Below are 5851 nucleotides of genomic sequence, written 5' to 3' on the forward strand. Positions count from 1 at the left end.
ATTGAATCATAAAAAATATTCCGTCTCTAGTTATTAAAGTTCCTCCTTTGTTGTGTAGTATAAAGTCTAGTCCTAACACAAAATCTACTCTTATATCCAAATCTCGTACCCATATTTTATCCATTTTATAGGTGGGTTTATAAAATTCTGAACAAGTGTTTAAGAAACTTATTTGAGTTTTATCTATATAATGTCTATATATTCTATGTGTTCCATCCATTTGCAAAGCTGCAAGTGGCTTTTCTAAGGTTTTTATTACTTCTATAGGTACAATCTTTTTATTTAAAATACTTTTAGTACATCTTAAATCTATTAACGCTAAAGTCTCTATTTCATATTTTCCAATTTGAAGTTTTGATAATATTTTAATAGTATTTATTTTTTTATCTTCATTACAGATCAAAGTATTAGGTTCTTCATTCATTAATTCTTGATTGTCTAATTGTAGTTCCTGTTCAATATTTTTTCCTTTTTCTAATCTTATTATTTTTTCTTCTAATTCTTTTACTTTTGCTTCTAATACTAATATTTTTAAATTTATTAAAGGTTCATTTGTATATACCTCTTTCTTTTTCTGAGTTATTATTCCTAATTGTGTTTCTATAAAATTTATACATCCTTCTATGAAACATTTATTACATTTAGCTCTTTTGTATTTACTTGGATACCATTTACACCAATTACATGGATTACTATCTAATCCAGTATCTTTTTCAAAATTATGTTCACATTCTATTATATTCATAAAATTAATTTTTAAGTCATCCATGTTTAAGTTTTCCATTCCTATTTCATTAATTAATTCTTCTCCTTCTGAATTAGAAGAGTCTTCTTCTTTGTTATTTTCATCTATATCAATACTTACTATAGAATAAATACTTTCATTATCTGACATATATTCATTTACATTTAATAGTGCTTCATTAAATTCTTCTACTAATTGAGCGTTTCTAGTCTTGGCATTATATCTTTTAGGACAAGTATTTGCTAAATGTTCTATACTTCCACATGTAAAGCATTCTAATTTATTTTTATAATTTCTATCCGTTCTATATTTTCTAACATGTCTATCTCTGTTTAAATATGGTTTTCTGGCTGAAGATTTTCTAAGAAAATATCCTTTTTTATTATACCTCTTATTATTTTGTGGGTTATATCTTTTATACTTTTTCTTTTTATATTGGTCTTTATCATAACTTTGGGTTGTATATATTATGTCTTTACAGAAATTCATTTCATTTTGTTTTAATTGTTTTTGTATTTGTAAATTAGTACATTTTTCTTGTAATATTTCCATTATATGTTGTATTCTATGTCCTATTGACCATTTAGCTTGAGGGTTTTGTGCTACTCCTTCTCTTCTAGTTCATCTTTCTTCTATTTCTCTTCCTAAAGCTCCTGGTAGTTTATTAAAAAAAAATTTGCCTAGGTCTTGGTCAAAAGCATTTCCACTAATTGTACAATAATAGAAATAATCATTTAAAAATCTCTTTATATAATACCAATTAGTTATACTTAATTGTTCTAATTTTATTACTGCATTTTGTTGTAAAGCTAATAATCCACTATTTGGATCTTCTTCTGCTATCAATGTATGTATTTTATTTGTAAAATTATAAGGATTTGGTCCTAATGATACTAAATACTGAAATTCTGATGGGAATTCTACTTTATAAGCTTCTCATAGAGCTTTAGTTGATTCTCCTAAGAATGTTTCTAAGTATCTATACATGGTTTCAGCATCAGTTTCTGTATAATTTTTTATAAAATCTGCTACTACTATTCCTTTCCATAAGTCTATTACTGAATTCCATCTTTGTGGATCGTGTGCTGCTATATTTAAAAAAAAAATTTACTTCCTCCTTCTTGGAGTATTATTGGTTCTTCTATAGGCATTCTTTTTCCCATAGGTTTAACTTCTGTTATTGGAGTATCTCCTTATCTATATACTCTCCTTCGTGGTATAGTTCCTGTACTATTGTCTGCCGTATATCCCTGTTCATTTGTATTTTGGAATGGACTACTAGAACTTGTTGTTTCCATTAATTCTTTTTGACTTAGTATAGATTCTAACTCAGATATTTCACTATCGTTGTCTTGTATTTGTGTTATTATACTATTACTTTTTTCTAACTTATCCTGTAAAGTTTTTTCTAATCTATATCCTTTGTTATCAGTTCTTTGTTCACATATTTTAAAATGAGATATAGTTTGTTCTAAATTTAAGTTTTTTAATTTACATCCTTTACATGTAAATAGTCTAATTTTATTATTTTTACATATTTCTTTTTCTTTTTTTATAGCTAAATCTACTGCGTAATCTTCTTCTAGTATCACTTCTATATTCATTCCTGTTAAAGGCATTTCTTCTATGATACTTTCTTCTTCTAAGTCTTTTTGAGCTTCGTAATTATAATCTGTAAATCTAATTGAAGGTTCTCCTTTAGAACTTGTATATATTAAGTGAGCATCGGGTATTAAAGCTTCTTTTGCTTTAAAATCTCCTAATTTCCATTCTAATCCTGCATATTCTTCAGTATTTATTTTTATAGGTTTTATTAATTTTATTCCTTTATTTCCCATTACTTCTACTACATCTTTTATTTGTAATTTAAATCTGGTATTACTATTATCTGTCATTTTTCCTAAGAATCCTACACACATTAATAATTTTTTTCCACTATTCATTTCTTCATATCCTTTAGTTTGTATTCCTATTCTAATTTGGGTTCCTAATTCGTCTAAATTCATCATAAAGTCTGGACTTATATAGAAAATTCCCCCATTATTAGTCATGTCTACTTCTGTTAATCCTATTATTGCCTTTTTTATATCTGACCATCTATTATCATATATGGTAATTAATGTTTTTGTTCCTAAATTTTTTCTAGTTAATCTTTTAATTCCTATTACTATTAATCCTAAATGCATTAAATCTTTTCTAACATATTTTATTTCTTTTACAGATTCTTCATTTATGAGGGGTAAAGATACAGAGTTTTTTCCTAATACCGATAATTGTTCCTCTCTATAATGTCTATATAATTGAGATTTTGAATTTGTATTATATAAAAATTTTGGATTTAATGAATTCAATTGATTCTGTTGAAAAATTTGTATATCTTTATCTGTATCTATAATTTCGTCTAATTGTTGATTATTTTCTTCTCTTGCCTTTCTATTTAGTATTTTTGATATAAAATTATTACTTATTTTATTCTGCGTGTAACTAGGTCCTGGTCTTTTATCTCTTGATCTAGTTGGAAAAATGTCCATTTCTTTTGTTTTTTAACTATTTTTTCTTGTTGAGGAGTAATTTCTATTATGTTTAGCTTTTCTATTAATTCTTCTACTCCGGTTGTGCTTATGTTTTCACCTTCAGATTTTTCTTTTTATCTATCTTTTTATGTAATTGTAATAAAAGTGATATCATTATATTATTCTGTTGTATAATAACTTGATCTGACTTTGAAGATAGGTTAAATTCTTTATAATCTGATGGAAGAACTATTATTTTTTGTATTAATCTTATTGCTTCTTTATGTGTTTCTACTTCTATTAAATCTATCATGAAAGAACTATTTCTTTTATTGATTCTAATTCTATCTTTATTTCTTGTAGTTTTATGATTAAAGTTCTATTAACTTCTTCTATTCATTTATTATTTAATTTTTTAGCTAACTCTATTCCTTGTTCTTTTAAATAATCTAAATTTTCTTCTATCTTATTGAAAATTTGTTTTTGTCTATTATAGGTTTCTTCTTGTTCGCTTAATATCTGTATGATTTTACAATTATGTTCTTTAATTTTTTCACTAAGGTTTATTAATAAATCTATTAAAGTATTATATTGAGGATCTTCTGTATGTAGACTATGTTCTCCACTATCAAAATTACACTTAATAATATTTTCTCCTTTTCTCTTAAATCTTTTTTCTAAAGTTATTTGTAAATCTAAATAATCTATATTTTTTAAGGAAGCTATTTTTACTATTTATTTTATCCTAACGTAGTTGGTTTGTAATTTTTTCTAAATTGTTTTATCCTTTTAGTATAATTATAAATATTCGTATTAATACCTTGTAGCTCCCCCTTTAATCCTTTTATATATTTTTCGTTATTTATATTATGTTCAAAATCTGTCGGTTTGAAAAATTCATTTTCACAAATATATATAAAGGCTTCTAGTTCTTTTTCTTCTTTTTGTAGTCCTAGTTTTTCGTTTATATATTTATATAATATATAATAATTTAATCTTATATATTAAGCAAAAGGAAGATTTTTCATAAAATAAATTTATTTGAGATTTTTCTAGATATAAGATGTCTTGTTAATTTCTTTTCTAGTATTTTAGCTAAGAAAATGTAACGACCTGTTTAGTCGTTTTGAGCAACAGACTTCAATTCTGGAAAAACTGGAAGAAGCGACGGACCCCACGACGGACCGTCAAGGGCATGACGGACCGTCGCAAGGTCTCGTTTCAAAACACTTAGAAAATCTGAAATTGGGTACTGAAAATCGACTCTCTGAACTTCGTAACGGAGTGGCAGGACGGACCGTCACAGGCCATTCACCCAAAATCAAGTTTCTGAACTATGCGACGGACAGCAGGACGGACCGTCGCAGGCGCGACGGTCCGTCACAGCTTGCGTAATCCCAGTTGGAGTCGGATTTCTGGTTAAGTTCTAAGGGACATTTTTGATTATTTTTGCCTTAATTATAAAGTTCGTGGGTTTATATTAATAACTCAAATTCTTGGGGGTTAAAAGAGGTAACCTTAAGTTAATTAGTGGGGTATTATTGCCATCTTTTATTCTTAATTATATACTAATTAGGGTAAAAGAAAGAGGGTTTGAATAAAGAAAATAGAAAGAACAAGAGAAAGAGAGGAAAAGTGGAACGAGAGAGAGGATCGAGAGAAGAGGAAAGCACCAAGCTTTGAGGATTAACTTGCTTGATTTCAATTCTTCGGTGGAGGTAGCTTATGGTTTTCATGCTATTCGTAGTAAACTCTTAATAGTGAATGATATTTGTTAGTAGTATTGTAAACCCTTCTATATGCTTAATTGAATGCTTGCATGAATGATGTGATTATGTAATTATGAATAAATAAGCATGATGAAGCTATTGAATCCCAAATCTTGAAAAGAAACCCTAATCTACTTTGTTAATGATGATGCCTTGGTATAAAAGAAGGCTTGATGAATGAAAGTAGTGAGATTAGGGGATCGGGTGCCACGTTCCGGTACCAGGATAGAATATGGATCGGGTGTCACATTCCGACACCAGGATAGAATATGGATCGGGTGCCACGTTCCGGTACCAGGATAGAATATGGATCGGTTGTCACGTTCCGACACTAGGATAGAATATGGATCGGGTGCCACGTTCCGGTAGCAGGATAGTATATGAGGATCGGAGTGTCACATTCCGACACCAGGATAGAATATGGATCGGGTGCCACGTTCCGGTACCAGGATAGAATGAGGATCGGAGTGTCACGTTCCGACACCAGGATAGTATATTGAGGAGTGGAGTGTCACGTACCGACACGAGGGGAATAAAGATAATGAATCTTGAAAGATGTTAATATATTCAATCTAATGAACCTAATTCCCAAATGAGTATGATGACGAGGTGTGAGTCCTCATTGATGTGCTTGGTATTGTAACCAAGGGTTATGGTAACTGTAAATGATACATGCTAAGGATATTAGTTGATTTTATGATATTGCTTAATACATACTGTTTTCTATTTTGAGTTGGCCGATGATATCTACTCAGTACCCGTGTTTTGTACTGACCCCTACTTTTATTGTTTTCTTCTTGTTTATTTGTGGAATGCAGCAAACG

Source organism: Solanum lycopersicum, chromosome 1, assembly GCF_036512215.1.
Source record: "Solanum lycopersicum chromosome 1, SLM_r2.1".
Classification (NCBI taxonomy): domain Eukaryota; kingdom Viridiplantae; phylum Streptophyta; class Magnoliopsida; order Solanales; family Solanaceae; genus Solanum; species Solanum lycopersicum.